Here is a 22380-nt window from a genome sequence, read left to right on the forward strand (position 1 = left end):
ACACATACACATGTATGTATGTGTATGAATGAAAGAACTTTTGACCATCTCCATTTCCACTCTGGGCCAGTTAGTCTCATCTTAGACAACTTGATGGCTCCCTTGATCCTGGGGGCTTACCATATTAATGACAACCTTAGTGATGACACCAGAGTCACATACTCTATGGCATCGTAGGACACTGAAGCATACCAGACCCACTGTGATTCAGAATTCCTGAGTTCAATAGGTTAGGTGTGTGTTAGAGATAGCTCAGACCCGTCTGGGAGAGCCAGTTGTTAAATTTTCAATGTGAACATCTACAGAGAGTTGGTTGTGAAATATTTACTTGCTATGTCTCTGTCCTCAAACACCAGCCTTCCTGTTAGCAGGGATTACAGAATTGTACCACCAAGATGAGTGACTGTATATTTATAACAAGAGCTTTCTTTTTCTTTTCTTTTTTCACTGAGAGGGAGAGAATAAAGTGTTAGTTAAATGAGAAGAATTCAATTAGATTTTTAAAAATTGGGATCATAATTTTGTTACTCAGTGAACTAGCTTTCCCTCTCTGAGCATGTATTCCACATCTTCATCAGAGTTGCTGATAAATTATTGAATAGGAGAGGTCACAGTTCTATCTGACCTCCCTCTTATCTTCCCACTACTCCAACCCCAGGTTAGATTAATTCATTATTCAATTTTCTTTTGGTGTGGTCTTTCAAGAAGTTATAAGTCTACCTTGCCATAACTATGGTCAAATGGAGATCTCTCCATCTTATACACAAATTAAATATACATACATACATATATACATACACGGATATATATATCCTAATGACATATATATGTATATATATGTATGAATGGATGTGTATATAGATATTTTGATAAATAGATAGTATGTATATATATCTATGCTTATGTATACATACATATATGTTCTGAGAGAATTTATCAAATATATTGACAAAGTTTATATATGCCATTCTATAACATTCTCCTGTTCTGACAATAAAAATAAAGCAAATCAGATTAATCTGGCAGGATTTTGTCTTAGTAAACCCATGTTGTCTCCCAGTGATTACTGCTTCCCTTCCTAAGTGCTCATAGACAATCTGCTAAATATTTTGTTCTAGAAAATTTCCAGGAGCTATATTCAGCTCACCAGATTTTCAGAATCCACTTTCTCTCTTTTTTTGGAAATAGCTATGATAATTGCCCACGCCCAATGTTAGGGTACTTCTCTGTCCTTTCTTACAGATGGGTAACTGGAATTCAATAATCTCATCTCTAAATTCTTTCAGGAGCCTGAGATCCATCTGGATCCAGTGACATTAACTTATGGAAGATAGCTAAGTACTTCCTTACTCTCTTCTCACCAGTTCTGGTGTTCCGTTCCCTCTTATCTATGTTTGTTCTAACCTTTCCATTCTGAAGTTCATTCTCCTCATCAGAGAAAGCAGAAGAGATGTAGGATTGAATATTTCAGCTCCTCAAATCTAATGCCCAGATTTGCCAAGCCCTATTTGGAAGAGAAAAGTGGGAGTGAATCACCACCATATGGAATTTCAATGTCTCCTTCAACACTCCAGCTCAAGGAAGGAATGGAGAAAGTGTTGGCTTTCTGGAAGGAGATAGTCGTTGGCTGTTGGGGGTGGTGATGGGGAGATGGCTGAGCCTGCAGTAAGAAGGCCCTACATCTTCCCTTTCACTAGTTATCTCCCTGAGGCCCAATTTGAATTCACAAAGATGAGTCTTCCTGACCCCCGAATCCAGCGCTCTATCCACTATACCACCTACCTGCCCCAAGTGCCATAGGTACTTAGTATAAGATACCAAGGCATTATATAAATGTTAGTATTATGGCAGAGGGCAGGATGAAAAGAGGATGACTGCTAATTCAGTTTGAAACACAGAACATGTAAATGGCAGACAAAACTGATAGACTGTGGTCACATTGTGAGAGACCTTGAAATCCAGGATCAAGAACGTGGACTATATTTGGCAAAGGAGAGGAATGAATGTTTTGGAGCATAATTTCATGATTGGAACAAAGCAGGAAGCTACAGGGTGACCTTGTGGACAGAGGGCTTGCATCTGACTCCTGGCTCTGAACCTATAGTCACTTCACTGCTCTGAGCTAAGGTTTACTCCTTAGCAAAAGAAGGGGTCAGATTAAGGAATTTCTAAGTTCCTAAGCCTAGTGGTAGCTCCACAATCCCAGTCAGTCTTGCTAACTCCTCACTTCCCACCCATGCGCTGAGAAGTGGTCCAGGTAGGCCACCTCTACTTCGTGTTGCAGACGTTTTCTTCTTTATTTGCAGATTTCTTTCTATAAAGTTATCCTAATGGCAAAGGGAACACAAATGACCTGAAAGAATGCCATGGAGTTCTATTTCTGAGGGTAAGTTTGCCCCCAGATGCCAGATGCCATGGGAACCATGTCTAGAATTGGTGGTACAATAATCTAGCTAAAAGCTTGCTTTGTGGAAGATGGAGTACCTATCTTTTGTGACCCCAGAGAGCAAAAGGAGGACCAACAGTGTGGAGGTGGGATAAAGGAAGAGAGGAGAGCTGGGAGGAGTCGGAAAGATTCCAACGTTCAGAACTGTCCAACTGAATTGTAGAACAATGAGCTTTGTGAGGTGTAATGATGCTGGTCACGAGAGAAACTGAATATCCTCTGGTCAGGGATGCGGGTTTTCTTATCTTGAGTAAAAGCTGGATTAATTTTCTAAAGCATCTTCCACCTCTGAGATCCTATGATGCTAAAAATCTATTGATCTAGTAGTCTGGGATTCTATTCCTCAGGAAAGGCAGTATAACACAGTGGATAGAGAGCTGGCCTCAGAACCAAGATGATCTTAGTTCAGGACCTACTTCTGATACATACGGACTGCGTGACCTCTGGCAAGCCACTTGATGTCTCTATGTCCCAGACACTGTAAGCAGAGAAGATGCTGATCTGTATTGGTAGAAGGAGCTTCTCCCTGGAAACTTCTTATACCAATGAAATTACAGACCTGTTCCAAAAACAAAATGAAATTCCCCAGGAACACAGCTACAAATTTGTGAAGTGGGGGGGAAATCCCAACAAAAAACCACTGTGTTGAGTCCTGGGTCCTAGTCTTAGCTTTGCCAGAAACCTACTATTTGATTTTAGGGAATCTTCTTTCCTTTGAACCTGGGTTTCCCTATTTGTATAAGCCAGGGGTCTGATCTAAATCAGCCCATCAAATCTGTCCATTCTGTGATTCAAAAGATCTCTTCAAGTAGGGTGTGTTTCCCTTTCTGGGAAGTCTTCCATTTATGACTAATGGTTTGGTGTTGACCATCATCTATTTCTATCACTGCTTGTGGATAGGTTCCTGAACTTCGAGTCTGGAAGACCTGGCTTCAAATTCTTTCTTGGGCACTTTCCTTGCTCTGGGACCCTGGGCAAGTCATTTAACTATTCTATGCCTCGGTTTCCTGATCTGTAAGATAATGGAATTGGATGTGATGGATTGAAGATCTTTTATATCTCAACATCTAGCATCCTATGACCCTAAGTTCTTACCTGAAGTCACCTGCTCATTGGCAACATAGATAATAGATTTGGAGGAATGTATAGATAGCACTTTAATAGGATCCTAGCACTAATGGTTCTCTGTCATAGAGTAATTGAAGCATCAGGCCCAATTTGTTTGTTCCCAAGGAAGTACTCTGGTGTCTCTCCACCCCACCCCTAGTTAGAGCCTCCAAGGTAAGATCTCATTTCAGCCCTTTTTCTGGCTCCCATCTGGACACAGAACTTGCCAGAGGTCTGAGCAGGAGACCAAGCTGAGATTTGAACTCCTAAACTCTGAAACAGCTGAAGTTCCCTGCTGAGTCCCGGTGGCCCCAGGCCCACTCCCATGACACATTTCTGAACAGGAGATGGGCTTGCCTGTTTGGAAAGGTTGGCTGGCTGGACTTCAGGGCTTTTGTGCTCAGAAAGCATGAGGAGAGCAGGTTCCTGGAGGAGACTGCCAATTTTCTCCTCTATTAAAAAAATTCCTGTTTCCATCCATTTCTCTCACATCATGCTGCTCAGATGTTCTCACAAGCTGAGGACATGCAGGAAATGTCTTTCCTGTGTTCCTATCCCCATGGCAGACACTCCATTAGCGCCACTGATTTAGAGCTGGAAGAGACTCCAGAGGCATACAGATCAATTCTCTCATTTTACAGGTAAAGAAGCTGAGGCCCAGAGAGGTTAAAAGACTTACCCAAAGTCACACAGGGAGCATGCATCAGAGGTGGAATTTGAACTTGGGTCCTGACACTGACCTTTTCAGGCAGTGTTGACCTTATGAAAAAGCAGAGAAGACAGCTGCCAATATGGTGTGATGTGATGGGTGATGAGAATCTGACCCCTACCCTCTGCAAACCCCTGACACACACCAAAATGCTGATCAGGGTTTGGTGCTTTTATCATCTTGTTACAGGTCTGAAATTCCATCATTATCAGTGGAATTACTATCAGCCTATTATTAGAGGATGGAGCTCCAGGCACATGAAGTCAGGAAGACCTGGTTATATCCAGTCTCATACATTTACTGTCTATGTGACCTTGGCCAAGTCACTTAACCTTTGCCTGTTTCAATTCCTCATCTGTAAAATGGGGATGATAATAATAGTACCTATCTGCCAAGGTTGTTGAGAGGGGGGATCAAATGGGATCTTAATTGTCAAGCACAAAGCACATAGAAAGCATTATATAAATGTTAGCTACCATCATCATTTCATTTCTTTGGGCTCAGCATAGATCTCCCTAAGATTCAAGCATTCTCGTTTATACTGTGAAGCCCCCTGGAAGGAGGAGACCATCAGCCCATCTCAGAGGGAATGAGTGAATCTCCTGTGTTCCACCTTGAGGGAAAGCAGCATAAGGTTGGGTAAAGGGTATGATGGAGATAGATGTCATTGACTGAATTTTAATTGCAGGAGATGCATTTTAATTGCTATGGGAGTATACAAGGTCTCCCTGTGTCATGTCTAGACTATTGTGCCAGCCTCTTCAGCTGGTCATCCTCCCTTCTGTGTTTCCTCAACAATCCTTCCTTCTGGGTTAACCTTCCTAATGTCCACGTCTGGTCACGTCACTCTCTCTGCTCATTATTAGTCTTCTGTATTTTCCCATTGTTTGCTGGGGGAAAAAAAATAAACACACAACATGAATTCCTTAACTAGACACGTAAGGCCCTCCACAACTGAGTACCAAGCTACTTTTCCCCAGCATCTGTTTCCCTTTTTCTCTTTAGAGCCAAACTGTAACTCTTAGGATTGCCTGACAGCATCCTGGAAATTCCTTTTGTTTATATCATTCCCTCCACCTGAAATCCTCCCTAATCTTTGCCTATCTGATTCTTAGTCAAACTCCAAGACTTCTTCCATTAAGACTTTTTTGACCATCCTCTGCCAGAGATGTTTTCCTTCTCTTCTGAAACCTTCTGTGGTCACACCCTTCCACTGACATTTTCAACATTCTGCCTTGTACTGTTATTATGTGTGCTCCGGCCTCACCCCCCTTTCTATACTAGGGACTCCCAGGGGTCAGGGATTGCTTTTAATTCATCTCTGTAGCCTCCAGAGTGCGGTGCTTTGAACCCAGTGGGCATTCAGTAAATGTTTGTTGAATTAAGGGGGGAGGAAGGGGGAGCCAGTACACATGGTTCTATATAGGTCAACCGCACTAGGAGGAAACAAAGTGTATAAAATCTGAGTATGAAGTTTGGCTCAGATTTGGATGTTGGTTGGAAGACCTGGTTCAAATTGGAGCTCTGCTCCTTACTAATTGTGTGACCAGGGGCAGAACGCTTCACTTGCTCAGGCTTTAATGTGTATAATGATGAGACTGGATTATTCCGATGACCTTTAAGGTCCCTGCCAGCTCCAAAGACCATGACATCATGGTACTATTAAAAACCTTTCTCCTTTTCTTTCCAGCCCTCCAGAGTATAAAATTCTATTCTGCCTCATTTTACTTCTAGGTCCAAAACCCATTTAGCACCACACATTGTTATGGAGTAAATTTTTATTTTTGTTTAGGGTATAATTTTGTGTCTTTTTTTGAACTGTAGCTTTAAACAAAGTTTTAGGGGGAAAAATCCAACCATAAGATGACCTCTCCCTAATCATCATTATTTAAAGGGAAAAAATCTGAGATGGCAATTCCTAGGAGTACCTCTAGGGCAAGAGCTTTATTCCCCAAAACAGGAACTGTTGATTCTGCGCCCTAGAATTTTTAGGGTCTGTTCCTAAACCAGGTCATGTCAGCTCCTTTCTCCTACCCCAGAGAGCCCTTTTCGTGTGTCCAACGGGAAAGAATCTGGGATATCCTAGAAGTCCTCATTCTTTACCACTGTTGTTGAATCATTTTTCAGTTGAGTCTGACTCTCCATGAGCCCATTGGGGATTTTCTTGGTAGAGATTCTGGAGTGGTTTCCCATTTCCTTCTTCAGCTCAGTTTTACAGTTGAGGAAACTGAGGCAAACAGGGTTAAATGATTTGCCCAGGGTTACACAGTTAGTAAGTGTCTGAGGCCAAGTTTAAATTCAGGAAGTGAAGTCTTCCTGACTCCAGGCCCAATGCTCTATCCACTGACCCACCTAGCTGCCCACTAACGTGGCCCAAACAATCTGGTTTCTTTATGGAGATGACTGAAAACCCACTAGAACCTTTGTAATGTGGCTTTCTAGCTTTTCTTATTATTACTATTATTTAAAATCAGTTTTCATTCTTTTCTTTCAGGCAAATGATCTTTTAAAAATTTCTACCAATAACATCCAATATAATAATAAAGTGATGGTAAATCTTTGAATCAATCTTGTGGATTTGAAAGGACTACATTTGACAGAGGAAGTGTTTGTTCTCCATCTTCTTTAAGGAGAACTAGAGTAGAGAAGCCTCTGACCAGGTAATTGGTGGGATAGCATTGATCTACATGATGGGAGCTCCCTGAGAAAATGGATTAGAATTTTGTAGGCCCATGACAATGACTGTCAAATGTCCCAATATGGAAAACAGGAAACCTTCCCATGGGAATTTTCTCCATGAATGCAGATTGTACCTTCCATAACACATAGAATTTTCAATCTGAGATATTTGCCAAGGGGCATTGAGAAGTTAAGTACCTGGTCCCTGGTTTCTCATTAGGGGCAGAATTTGAAGCCGGCTCTTCTTGGTACAGAAGCTAGCCGTATTGTCCATTAGGAATTATATTACTTTTTATTTATCATAGGAGGAGGGACTGGACCTGTGATCTAATTGGCATAAAGAACTCCAAAATATGAAATATTCCTCTACCAAGGAAGGTGAGGACTTTCTCTGCATCTGCTAGTCAGAAAGAGCGGCTATGGGAGCTGCCATGAGCACTGAGAGTTTAAGTAATCTGCCTAGCATCACAAAACCATTCTGTTTCAGAGAGAGTACTTGAACCCTGATTTCTCTCTCTTTTTCAAAGGCCAGCTCTCTACCCACTATACCACACTGACCCTCATAGGATACATTTATAATATTGTTTATTTAGCTGCTTACTATTCAGTGAAACTTCATTCAGTTTATCACCAGGGGCCATCCAGGAAAGTATGCCTCAAATACCTCCTCCTGGAGCAGAAAGCCACTCATGGCCATAAAAATGGAATTGCTGCCAGGTGTGACACCTAGCCAGAAAGGCCGCATCACATCAGCTCATAGGTCTTGAAGCAGAAAGGACATCAGAGACCATCTAATCCAACCCTCACTTTTTGTGGATGAGGAGACTGAGTCCCAAGGAAGTAGAACGACTTACAGTTGGAGGTAGAATTTGAACTCAGATCCTCTGTCTTGAAAGTCAGTGTTCTAGGTGGAGAAATCAGGCTTATCACCAGAGCATTAGGTAGCATGTATTGAAATGTTTTGGCTACAGGAACACAAGACAGAGTAGAATAGTGTGAGTTCCATCATGGAAGGTGGATAAAAATAGATAAAATCCCCTCTCCTTGGAGTATTACAATTTTGTTTTCTGGTGATTCTTAGAGCACAGTAAGTTCTTAGTAAATGCCTGCCCATTGATTCATTCACAATGGAATTATATCCAGTATTTTCATTGCTACTCAATAATAATGATATTTGACATTTATAATATAGTGTAAGGTACCATACATAAATGATACCTTAAAATGCCTTACATGACAGTTTATATAGGGAGAAGGAAAGCATGTAGATTTCTGTGATTTTTCAGCCTGGCTAATCCCCTGGAGAGCTGGAAATCTGCTTCCAGATGGCCCTGAGTCCTCATTCACAAATTGGCTTCTGGACACTCTTGCTTTGGCTACATCTCCCAGATCCCCTCCAGGCTCATTATTCCAGGCTTCTGAACCTATGAATAGATAGGAAATATAAAAGCAAGGCTCATTTTCCCCAAATTTCTAAAAGAGGAATTACTACTCCCATTTCTCAGATGGGAAAACTGACATCTGGGGAGATAGGCTCAAATTGCTTCCCTTCTTCCACTTGTAAATTCACAGATTTTCTAGAATCTCCAAGTCACCCCAAGGGCAGTGGGTGCACAGGAAAGAAGTCAGGGTCTTTACACAAGGTGTTTGTAATTGGGAGAATGGCAGCTTTCTAAGGTTTGTGAAGGGATGTGATTCTAGCTATTGGTCTGCCACTGTGGTGAAATGGAAAACATTGGCAGTCACAAGACCTGATTTCAAATCCCACTTCTAACTACCTGTGTGATCTCAGACAAGTTCCTCTACTTTTTCTGAGTCTCGGTTTTCTCATATGGGGTTGAACTCTAAGTCCTAAGATGTTGGTTATGGAGAGTTGTTAGAGGGATATCTAATCCAACAAGTAAGGCTCTCTTTTAGGCACAAATATACCAAGAGAAAAATGAGGAAAAGTATCTTTTTCAGGGAGCTTAAATTCTGATATAAACCTGGAAATACATAAGTTAATATAAGAAAATTTTAGAAGTAATACATAGTTAACAATATATGTGTCAGCGTTTCCCTCCTGTAACATCCACGGCTTGCTGTGGTCAAAACATTTCAATACCTGGTTGTGCTGAGAAGCCCACTTCCTCCACATAGAATAATGCCTCTGGAGTAAAAGGACCTGGGTTTAAATCATACCTATGACTGCCACTTGCACCACTTTCTTTTGGCCTCAGTATCCTCATCTGTGAAATTAACAGCTTGAACTATAAATCCAGAAAGGATTTTGGTAGGAAGTAAGCTGAGCCTCAAAGAAAAGCAAGCATTTTAAGAAAGGAAGAAAGATGAGGAGAAAGTACTTTTCAGGCACAGAGGGGAAGGGAGAAATAAAGGTCCAGAGGTGGGAGAAGAGAACTCAGAAATCTCAAAGAAGCTGGTTTGGTTGGAATGTGGAGTGTGTGAAGATGAATGATATGATGTAAAGGTAGATTGAAGACTCGCAGAAGGGCTTTAAATGCTGTGTTGAGGAAGGTTTATTTTTATCCTAGAGTCATAAGGAGCCACTGAAAATTCTTGAGGGAGAGTGACACGATGGGGGGCCTGTGCCTTCAGAAGATTATTTCGGCAGCTACATGGAAAATGGATTCGAGAGGGGAGAACTGGAAACCAGGACAATGTATTTTTTTCAGTAGGAGGTGATAAGGGATGTGCCAAAACCCAGATGGTGGCTGTATGAGTGGAGAGAAAGGGACCATATCAAGATTTTTTGGGGGGGGGGAGGGGAGGGAGGAAAAGAGTAGAGAAGATATAATAAAAGAGAGGAAAGGTTAATGAAGAACCAAAGCCAGAGGTCTCAGTTCCTGGTCAGTTGCCTTAGCTTTCCCATCCTTTTCCTCCAGACCTCTCATCCTCAGCCCCTAGCTTGGTCCCTCCTCCTGCTGATTCCTACTCCATCAAGTCTGGCTGTTCCCTTCTCCACAAATCAGGCAGTTTTATGGGCTGTAGAAACACTCCAATTGTTCACTCAATTACCCTGAGTGGAATGAATATATTCATCTCTCTCTTAACTCCAGTTAGAGACTCAGGCTCCCCTCCCCCATGCTAGGGCTGGCGTTAATAATGCAGGTTCAATAGATATATTATTTTTTTAAAAGAACGACCCCAGGCGGCTCGTAATTTCTCTCAGTTCCAGCTTTCCCTCCCCCTCTCTCCCCTCCCTCCTTCCTCTGAGAGCACAAGTTACAAATGACATGTGCTAAGTTGCTTCCCTCCCCCACATCAGGCCAACAGCTGCTTAAAATTTCTCTTATGATAATGCCAGTTGCCCCTGATTAATATTGATTTTTCCTTTTCCCCTTTTCTTTAGAAAGATTCTCTCTCCCACTGGTCCTTGCCTGAGCAAACTCAATCAGGCCCCAGGCAGGAACCACTTCCATCAGCTAATGCAGTGAGGGCCTCTCAGGGAGAAAGGAAGGAGAGAAGAAGCAAAGGGAGGGAGAAAAGAGGAAAGGAAGGGATTAGAAAAGGAGATAAGGAGAGAGAGAAGGAGGAAATGAGGGAGAGAAGGAAAGAAAAGAAGTTAGAAAGAAAAGAGGAAAGGGAGGAAAGGAAGGAGGAAAGAAAGGAAGGAGAAAAGAGGAAAGGAAGGGATTAGAGAAGGAGAAAAGGAGGGAGAGAGGGAGAAAATGGGGAAAGGAGGGAGGAAAGGAAGGAAAAGAAGGGGGAAAGAAAAGAGGAAAAGAAGGGAGGGACTGAAGGAGGAAAAGAGGAAGGGAGAAAAAGAGAAAAGGAGGGAGGGAGGGAGTTAGGGAAAGGAGGGAGGGAAGGAGAAAAGGTGAAAGGGAGGCTTTCTTATTCTCTCCCCCCTACCCTCCCCCAGTGACAGCCGCCTCCAGCTTAAACACGTTCTGCCCCAGGCTTCCCCAGTGCTGGTTAAAAGCTACCTGAGGCTTTCTCTTTGTAGAAACGATTTTCTTTTATGGAAAACCAACAAAGGCTCTGTCAAGATATTTTTCATCGCTTAGCAAGGGAGACTGTCAGCCTCGGAGTCACGCAGGAAAAGGGAGGGGAAAGGCAGTGTAGGTGGGGGGGGGGGGGGGGGGGGGAGGGGATGGAGAGAGAGAGAAGGAGAAAGAGGGAGGAGGGGAAGGGAGAGGGGAAGAGAGAAGGAGAGGAGAGGGAAAGGGACTGGGGGTGGGGGTTTTCCTCCGCTTCAGTACCAGCTTCAGTAACTGAACGCAGCGGTGGAGCTGCGAGGCTCGGGCGACGATTTGTCGCGCTTGGAAAAGGCAATCAGCCTAATGCCCTGTAATTACCTGCCCGGTAGGTCACCTCGAGCGAGTCAGGGAGCACTGAGCCAGCCTCAGCCCCAGGGAACCTAAATCCGGGCTCCGGGAAGGAGGCAAGTGATGGCAGCCCCGCCAGTCTGGGCCAGGCCAGCTGTTCCGTGCCCATTCCGATCCCGCCAGTTCAGTTCGCTTCAATTAATTTCAATTCAATTCATTTTTTAAAAATTCAAATCAATTCAGTTCACTTTGTTGTAATTCCGTTCAGAACAATTCATTTTGTTTCAATTCAAGCTAATTGTTGGTTTTAACTCTTTTCCTTCCAGGGCAAATTAACTCCAAGTATTTCCAACCAATTTCATTCAGCTCAGTTCAGTTCAGCCTGGCACATAATTCATTTCACTTCATCCTCAGTCCAATTCAGTTCAGTTCAGTCCAATTTTGTTTAGTTAAGTTTATTTCCATTCAGTTCAGACAATTCAGTTCGATTCATTTCATTCAAGTTCAATCCAATCCAGTGCATTTCAGCCGGGTTCCTTCAATTCGATTTAACACAATTTAGTTTCAATTCAGTTTGGTTCAATTCCACAAACATTTATTGTGTATTTGAGAGCAAAGCACCATGCTGGGGACTAGGGGATAATGACATGTATGTAAGCATCTGAACTTTGCCCCCAGGGAGCTTATTGTCTATTAGGGAGAAAAGACCAACCCTGATTACTGTGATACACAATATGAGGTGTGTGGTCTGATGTGGGAATGGTCACTATTGACAGGAGACATCAGGAAAGTCACCCTAGAAGAGTTAGGCTTGAAGATGTCAGTAAGAATTCAATAGACAAGGCTGGTGGGCATTTTATGTATAGGAAATGGCTCTAGCAAAGGCATGGTGTTAAGGGAGGAGAGCAGAAAAAAATTAACTGGTATAAAGTGTGTGGGCAGCAGTAGAAAGAGAAGTTGGCCATGTATGGAAGTACCAGTAGTACTTAGTTGGGCCAGAAGCATGGGACATCCATGGGATTGTAAAAGTATAATTGACAGGATTTGGCAATTAATTTTATATGAGATAAGAGAAAGAGGAAAGAGACTCAAATTAGCAAATTAAGGTATAGGACCAGGATGCCTTATCTTTCAGCCAGGGACTAGGAAGAGCAGAAAAGTGACTTGGAACTTCTCTGAGGTGCATTTCCCAGGTCTCCCCATTGGGTTGCTCCCTCCTCCAATCTATGGGGTTGAGGAAAGAAAAGGAAATGAAAAGGGGCAGAAGTAGTCACATAGATGTGTTTAAAAAAGAAATGTTTTGTGTGTTTTCCTAACTCTGCTATCCACTGTCCCCTTCCAATAGAATATAAGCTTCTTGGAGGGCGGGGGCTGTTTCACTTTTTGTATCCCCGGACAGTGCCTTACGCATAGAAGGTTCCTAATAAATGTTTCTTGATTGCTTGATTGGTGTATTCAGATGTCCCACTATCAGGTGATGTGGTCTCCACTGACTGATGGATGAAGCACCAGCCCAGCATTTCATGCCTGTGGCAGATCAAGCTCCCATGCCTTTCTGTGGTTTCTCCCAAGCTTGGTTTTCTACACCCAATTAGGCTTTCAACCAGCATTTATTTTTGGCAGCTCCCAAATTGCTGCCCATGGTCATCTTGGGATTCCCTTGCAAGGTTTGCTGCCAGGGGAAGCCTGGGGTTTGGATGTCTGAACTGTGTCAGCCAAAATCCATGTGATCCTGTGCACTGGGAGAAAGTTGAACTGGGCATTATTAGGTAGTTGATGGGTGTAGAGGAATAATTGACCTATTGCTTTGAGACGAAGCACTGGCAAGCTGAGGTGAGCACAGAGTTCAGGAGAGTAGGGCTACAGAGGAGTAGAGATCCAGCACTCTCTAGTAAGCTCCTCCAGATGTTATTGGGTTAACAGCCCCCTCCCCTGCTACCACCAGTTTCAGTCTGACTTCCAAGGACCCCATCTCCCCTAATCACTAGGTCTTAGAATGGCCAAAGCAGAAGCAGCCATCCCTCACTGAAATCCAATTCACTGGCATCACCTTCCTGACATCATGGTCCTCTTGGAGAAGGAAGGGCAAACAACAAGGTCTTAGAACAAACTTTTTCCTCTTAATTCACTGGGAACAAAGGTTGAGTTTTTTCAAAAAGGACTTGGTGGTGATTATAAGATAGAGGGGAAAAAAATAAAACGGAGAACACAGAACTGACTAATTTCATTTTGGAACATGGAAATCTTGTCTTAAATATCCCTGATTTAACCACAAAGGCTTACCCAAATGCCAAGAGAGAGGGTTACCTTGTTCCCATCTGATCTCAATTTGAACTCAGCCTCCACCATTCTTATGCACCAATCACCAAGGCTGGTTAGTATCATCCTTTAGTGAAGGGCTTACTCTGTCCTTTGGTCTGACCTTGCCACAGAACAGCCACCATAATAATAACAGACACAACCTGTTGAAGATCATTGATCTAGAAAGCATCTTGAGATACTGAGTCCAAGGGATGCTCATCAGTTGGGGCATGGCTGAACAAGTTTTAGTACATGATTGTAATGGAATATTACTGTGCTGTAAGAGATGATGGGCAGACAGCTTTCAGAAAACCTTGGAAGTGATGCAAAGTGAAGTGAACAGAACCAGGAGAACATTGTATGTAGTAACAGCATTACTGTATGAGGATCAACTGTGAATGAGTTAGCTATTCGTGGCAACACTGCGATCTAAGACAATTCCAAAGGACACAAGATAGAAAATGCTATCCACCTTCAGAGAAAGAACTAAGGAAGTCTGGATACAAATCAAAGCACACCATTTTTCACTTTCTCTGTGTGTGTATGTGTGTGTGTGTATGTGTGTTTCCTTTGGGTCTGTATCTTCTTTTACAACATGACTAATATGGATTGAATATGTATAATCTATATCAAATTGCTTACTGTTTCAGGGAGGGAGAGAAAATTTGAAACTCAAAAAATTATTTAAATGAATGCTAAAAATTGTCTTTACATATAACTAGGGAAAAATAAATATCATGAAAAAAAGATGCTGAGTCCAATCTGTTCATTTTACAGGTATAGTGTGCATGTATGATAATGACAATTCTATGATAAGCAAGGAATTGTTAGTTCCCAGATTTGAATTCTCATTGTCTACTCAGAGTGGGCCTGATTCTGATTGGGCTAGAAGACAGGGAGGAGGGAGTTAGGGGACAATCTTTCTCTCTGTGTGTACTGGCTGAGAGGAACATACTCCTCCTTTTCAGTCTACTTTTCTGGATCTTCATCCAGGTCATGCCCATAAGCCATAAGTATTCTCCAGGTCTCAGCCCTGGGCCTTTATTCCTTTATAGTTTCTTGCTTGGTAATCTCATCAGCTCTTATAGGTTTCCTAGATTTATATATTGGGCCCTAATATCTCTACAGCTCCAGGCCTGTTGGGCATCATAAACTAGATTCCTGTAGGCATCTCAAACTCAACATGTTTAAAACAGATTTCATTATTTCCATTCTCTCCAAACCTTTTCCTCTTCTGAACTTTTCCATTATTACCAGGATATTCTCAGTCACCGCAGATTTGCAGCCTTGGAATCATCCTCAAGTCCTCACCCTCACTCACCCCAACATAGCCAATCCACTGCCAAATATTATAATATGGGGAGCTAGGTGGTGCAGCGGATAGCCTTGGAGTCAGAAACACCTGAGGATCAACTCTGAAGTTCAGAGGCATGAAGATCTCTGAATAACCTGGTCCCTCCCTGGTCTTTCCAGTTTCTTTACATTTCACTGCCCTTTATGTAGTCAGTATAGCTATCTACTTGCTGTTACATGCACACACAAGACTCCATCTCTGCCCCTTTGCTTTGACTGGTGTCCGTGTCTGGAATGCTCTTCCTCCTTACCCCCACCTCCTGGTTTCTCTGGCTTCCTTCAGACCTCAACTAAAATCTTACCTTTTTCAGGCTCTTCTTTGTCTCCCCCCCCCCCCCATCTATCTGATAAGCTCCTTGGGAGATGGGGGTAATTTGTTTGGTTTTCCCAATCCCCAAAAAACAGTCATCCTGAAGAGGAAAGAGAGAGGGGACAAGACACTAGCTTCTTTGCAGTCTTCTTCCTTTTCTTCGTGTAGTATAGTGGACAGAGTGTTGAAGTTGGAGTCAGGAGGACCTAAGTTCTAATCCTGTCTCAGACATTCCATTTTATAGATAAGGAAACTGATGCCCAGAGATTGGCCTTGCCCAAGTTGTAAGTGACAAAAACAAGATCTGAGCTCAGGGCTTCTGACTCCAAATATAGGACTTTTTCTACCCTAAGATGCTACGTTCAGACTCATACCAATATTCTCATGCACCCATGTATGTATTCAGATAGTCACACTTATACATATACAAACACACACATACCATGAACATTCATCTATACACGTAGGTATAGTGACATACAGAAACATACATACTCATACAAATCCATACAGAAATATATATACCATATATATTCTAGATGCAATATGTAGTATGTACAAATATAATACTCTATATAGTATATGTACTATATATTATGTATAAATATATACTATATATTATATATACTATACACGCATATGTCTATATAGTATATATAACTATATACAACATTTTTTATATAAATATATACTATGTATCATATATAATAAATACAAATACATACTTCATGTTCTATATACTATATACAAATAATATGTACTATATTCAAATATACCATAATAATACGTCATGAAATATAGATACTTACATAATCTGCACCCACAGATTCATTTTCATCCCCCTAGCCCACAGTAACATCTATATGGACACGCAGACACACCCACTGAACTCTTCAGTTCTATCTGTGCTCATCTCCCCAAAGCTATGGTGGCCAAAGGAGGAAGAGGCCAGAGGGATGGCTGATATATGAAGCAAGATTTAAAAAGCCCAGATGAGTAATGGGATGTTTAATAAGTGCTTCTACAGATGGAGTGGGGCGAGGATGCTCACAAGGGCTGAGGGCCAAGAGCAGACCACAGACACAGAGCAGGGCCAGGACCACCAGGAAGCAGAGAGGTTGGGGAAGAAAATAACAAGTGAGGGTAACCCTTCCATGCTTTCTCCATCTCTACAGAATTACTTTGGGAGTGGGAGGGATAGCCCTTTGATCTCCTCTGCAAGAGGAGCTCCAGGATGGGCAAGGCAATCCACTTCAGGGTGAGTCCAGGCTGGGTGACCTTCCTCTGGTGTGGGGACAGAGAGGTCAATAAAAGGGAGCCTGCTCTCCCCTTACCTCTGCCTCTCAGAATCTCTAGCTTCTTTTATTGTTGTTCATTTTCATCATTTTCAAACAGAACCAATGATATCATGGCATGATGTCTTGACTTGCTCTCGAGTTAGATTTAAGTGAGACAGAGTTGTACAAAATCATCAGCCTCCCTCTCTTTTCCAGAGTCATTGAAGTCCAGTGGCAGGACAATGGTCGATGCAGTGGTCGACTTTGGCATTTTCCATGCCTGACCGAGCTCTAAGTGCTTCACGGTGCCTACTTCAGCCATTTTCATGGCTCTTGGAACAAATTGTCCTCAACCACCCATTCCATTAGGCATAGACTTCCCCCTAATTCACCCATGGGCCCGAGGTCCCTCAGTTGTCCTCAACAGGACTTAGTACATCTGCCAAGATGGTTTAACTGAAGTGTGGCCACTCCACTCGAAACAGCTTCTTGGAGTCACAGATGAGAGCTGGGTGAAAGGAGGACATCAAGATGGATGTGCATCCCTGAGAAGGGCTCAGCAAGCCCTCATACCAAGGGTGCTGAACACCCCATCCACCCCTCTGGTTTCTTTTAAAGCTTAATTCAAGTACCAACTTCTACATGAGGACTTTACTGATCCCCAGGCACAGAGCCTATTCTCCCTGGAAATTACCTGGTATTTTGGGAAGAGTATATATTTGTATATGTTGTCTACATATAAATACATATGTTGTCTGCATAATACATATGTTGTCTATATATAGTACATATATTATACATAATACATATATTGTCTATATTTAAAACATTGTCTAGTGGATAGAGAGCTGGGCTCAGTACCAGAAAAGCCTTGGTCCAAGTCATGCTTCTGATACATAAGGTCTGTGTGACCCTGACCAAGTGACGTCTAGTGCTCTAGGCAATTCTATAGAACTAAATGTCAGTAAGTAAGCAAGTCAATAAACTCCTACCAAATTCTTACTATGTTCCAAAAACTGTGCTAAATGTTGGGGTTACAAAAAAAAAAAAAGCAAAAAGAAGTCCCTTCTGTCAAGGAGCTCTACTGAGGGTGATAATATCTAATTATTTAGAAACAAACTATGCATAGGATGCATTGGAGATAATCCACAGAAGGAGAGCACCACAAGTAATGGGGATCAGTTTCACTGTGCACTGGTAGAAAGAATTCCTCATCTGGTAGTTTCCTATATCACTGAAGGCATAGGCCTATCCCTCAATTTGTTCAGTATGTGTAGTATTACCTCTGGGTAACCTCCCCAGTTTAAAAATGACAGGTTTTAAGGTTGGGTCTCCAAGGGTGTCATAATTCTCCAAGTTTCAAAGTATGCTGTTGGTCCAAACTTCTAAAGCTATAACTCATGAGCCCCCACCAGTACACTCGGTTTTCATGCTCAGCCAGTAGACACAACTAGCCCCAAACAAAGGCAATTATTAGGATGAATAAAGTAACAGTACCTTTAAAACATTATGAACCTGGAGCTTATTCTCCAATGAGCACACACAGAATCAATGGAAAGAAGAGGCAAATTTTTAGAATATACTGGTAATAAGGCACATTATATAGGGAAACTATGAAGTCAAGGGAAAAATTGCCTCTGCTACTCTAGGACCCTCTACATCCACAGCAGACAGTTGGTAATGATTTGAGGTTTTTGTCCCTGTTTTATTTTTGTATTCTCAGTGACTAGCTTAGTGTCTTACATATAGGAGGCACTTAATAAATGCATATTAGATTAGATTGGAATATTATTTAACTTAAGGACCTATTAATTACATTATACTAGCTAGGCAAGTCTGTAGTATTCATATGCTTTGATTGAACTGTCTCATGCAGATTATACCTAAAGCATTGTGTTCAGTTCAATACAACATTTTAGGAGGAACATTGACAAACTACCGCATATTAAGGTGCATGACTAGGATGATAAAGAGATGACTGAATACAGATCTGTAAAAAAGTAAAGCAGAAAAAGCCAAAAGGTGAATGAAAACAGAGTCAAATTAAGTATAAAGGACACATGAAGAAAGATGCTATCTGCATTCAGAGAAAGAACTGATAGATAGAAGTATGTATAGAATAATTTTACATATATAAACCAATTTGTGTCTAATGGCAGCCATCTCTGGGGCAGAGAGGGGAATGGAAGAAAAAAGCAGAAATTTACATGATAATTTTGTTGTATATTTGAAAATAATAGCAAGTTGTGCATAGTAGATTTGCAGCTTCATGTGCAATCATCTTTTTATTATATTGTGTTATGGAAATGCTTGTATTCCATAAATTAAAAATTAAATTTAGTAATAAAAATACATAGGTAATATCTCACTCACAGGGTTATCCTAGCTTCAAGATATTTGTGGGTCTCCATCCATTCAAAAACCATAAGTCAAGAACCACCCCCAACACGCTTAATTTTGCTGATCAGTGAGAGAACACAATTTGCTCAAAGCAAAGGCATTTAATGAAATAGCAGAGAAAGCAAGGTAGTAATGTGACATTTCCCCAAACAACATGATGAACAGTCTTCTCCAAATGCACAAGGTATCAGTGAGATGTGAACACATATAGAAAGCATGCATGGGTAACAAATATGACCAGGACACGTTGCTGGAGTGGCCAGGACATAATCATAGAGGGCAAATCTTTCCTCTGATGGTCTAGACCTATTAAGGTTGTTGTATGTATTTTTGTTTCTTTCCCACAGCACCCAGCAAAGAGAGGGCCATAGCAATGTCAAATTTTTTTACTTGTTGATTCAGGGAATGTAAATTTCCCAATTTATCTGTCACAGGAACAAGACAATGAGGTGCTTGAGGTGGACTGGGGAAAAGGTCTGGGTTCTCCTGTGATAAGCTTTCCTTCTCTGTTTCTCTTCACAGACAAAGGTATTTGGAGTGTTATCAAAACTTCCTCAGACGCCTGTCAACGATGTCTGTGGCCCTTGTGCCATCAGTATGGGAAGAAATTCCCATCATCCAATTGAAGCAGTATACCTATAGTAACCTGCTTTCTTTAACTTGGTATTCGCTACCTCTATCCCAAAGCTTTCTCCTCTCTTTACAATTTCTAATTTGGCAGAGTCTTAAGGACTTAGGATTATATCCCTCTCTGTACCATCATACCCAGAAAAGTCCCAAAAGTCTGAGAACATAGCAGGTGGATAGAAAGTTGACAATTTCAATCCATGGGGTCACCACCAGTTTTGCTTTCCAAAGTCCTGATCTACTGGTCCATTCGTATTTGTCCTTGATCCTGTCCCGGAATGCATTGCCATTCTTTTCTGATCTGGACCCCAAACCTGCCCTCATCTTCATGGATAAGATCACCCCAAAAGCTGGAAGCTTCAAACTAGCCCCTTCCCAGGAGGTATGGAGACAAAGAATACTACAAGGAAGGATCATGGGGCACAGGGAAAGTAGAGGTAGAGTTGAGGGAGATATAACTTGTCTCCCTTATGACTTGGGGCCTCCTTAGAAAGCATTTTTTCTGCAACACCCTATCTCTGTTTGAGAAGAAACCAGATAACCAGATATATACCCTTACAGGCACCAGAGAGGTCTAAATAGCCTAAATAGGTTTAAGATATGCCAAACAATGCTAACAGACAAACACTCTCAGAGAGGTCAGAGGATTTTTTTAGACAATGAGTTCAATAGGTTTATAAGTCCTAGCTTCAGAACCAGGAGAAGCCTGAGTTCAAATCAGGACTCTGACATTTACTAGATGTGCGACTTTGGCTAAGGCTCATATTTGAGTCAGCTTCCTCTTCTGTAAAATGAAGATGATAATACTTGGATTACCTGTTTTACTGGGTATTCATAAGGAAAGTGCTTTATAAATCTTAAAGCTCCAAAGAGATGTGAATTATTATCTTCCTCTTTAAATCAGCTCAAGATGAAAAATTCCAGATTTTCATTCCAACAGGGGATAAATTCATTTTCCAGAACCATCATCCTGAATTTACATAATCTCAAAATGGAGATATCATATATTACTCATTGGCTGAAATTCAGGGACAGATAGATTTCAGAACTTGGAAAGGACTTTGAAAGTGCTCTCAAAACGGACATTTTACTTTTATTCAATCGCATGCAAGCCATAGTCTGGCTACCATCCTAACCCAGATGTTGCCTAATATAGCCAACAGTCCATTGGAGAATGTTGACATCTCTACTTAACCTTGGGAAGACTTTTTCAATACTCAAAATATCTCTGTTATCATCAGTTTGGGAACACCTTTCGCTGATATAGGTTGCAACACCTCTGTGCTTCAAAGTGTTCATGAGTTACTGAGATCACAAACAATCACAATTTGTTGGTTGTCTCTCTAGGAGAGAACCTCTAAGCATTTAACTTGACCGAATCTCAGCTAGGGAGTTCAGTACAGCTCATTTGAGTAGAGAAGAAAGAACTCAGGCTTTAGAGCCAAAGGACTTTTAGAATTCAAGGTCCCCTGCCCTCTATGCAGCTTTGGACAAGTCACCTAGACTCTGTGGGTCTCAGTTTCCTCATCAGTAAAATGGGAGAGTTAGACATGATAGCCTTTGAGTTTTCTCTTTGCTCTAAATCAATCATCCAATAACCCTGACAGAAAGAGATTATTGCTTGGCTGTCCTTGAATGTTCCAGTTGAGCAGGACTCATCAGAATTTGTATTTTGCTGGCATGGAAGTAAATCTCTGATTCTATAAAGATAATCTAGAGGGAAATAGAATTCACTTTCCAGCCAGTTTGGCTGCAATGCCTTGATTCCAATTCAACAAACATTTATTAAGCATCTGTTGTGTTGAGAGGAAAGCTACTCCATAAAGCAAAGAATATCTGGATAGAGACATTATATAGGCTGTTCCCTCTAATGCAGTTTCCACTGTATGCACAGTATGGCTCTCTCTTTTGATGTTATAGGTCCCTTCTTCCTATTCCTCAAGGTGAAAATCAGAGTCAGAAATCCTGCGTACTAGTCCCAGGTCTGCATGATGTGGGTCAAGACATTTCATCTCTCTAAGCCTCAGTTTCCCCATCTGTAAAATGATAGGGTTGGATGAAATTATCCCTAAAGTCATAAGCTCAAGAGAGCTCAAGCTAAGGAAAAACTTTATTTTTTCAAAATTGATATCTTTTGCTTTTATATAACTTTTATTTCTTAATATCTCCTTTCTCCTCTACAACCAGAGAACCATCTTTTATAATATAGAACAAAAAGAAAGAAAAAAAATCAGCTCAGCGTAACTAACAAAGACATTGTCTAAGTCAGGCAGTATATCTGAAATCCATAGTATCCTACCTCTTATTTTTTTATTTTTACATTTTACTTTATTTTTCAACTTATTACTTATTTTTAGCAGCTTTTTATTTTAAGTTTCAAATTCTCTCCCTCCCTCCAGCCCCTGTCCCACTCCCTGAGAAGGTAAGCAACATAACATCATCTATACATGTAAAATCATGTAAAACATATTTGCATATTAGCCATGCAGTAAAAAAAGGAAGAAAAATAATAATTCAATTTGCAATCAGAGCTTATCAGCTCTCTCTCTCTGGAGGTGGAGAGAATTTTTTCATTATGAATTCTTCAGAATTATCTTTGATCATTATATTGATCTAAGTAGTTAACTCTTTCACAGCTGATCATCATTACAATATTACTGTTACTAGGTACAATGATCTCAAGGTTCTGCTCACTTCACATATTCATATAGTTCATATAGGTCTACCCATATTTTTTTTTCCAAAACCATTTCCCTCATCTTTTCTTATAGCATAAGTATTCTATCACAGTCATATACCACAACTTACTCAGTCATTTCACATTTGATGGATATCCCATCAATTTCCAAATTTTTGCCACCACAAAAAGAGCTGCAATCAATATTTAGCCAAATCCATAATCT

Source organism: Notamacropus eugenii, chromosome 1 (genome assembly GCF_028372415.1).
Source record: "Notamacropus eugenii isolate mMacEug1 chromosome 1, mMacEug1.pri_v2, whole genome shotgun sequence".
NCBI lineage: Eukaryota > Metazoa > Chordata > Mammalia > Diprotodontia > Macropodidae > Notamacropus > Notamacropus eugenii.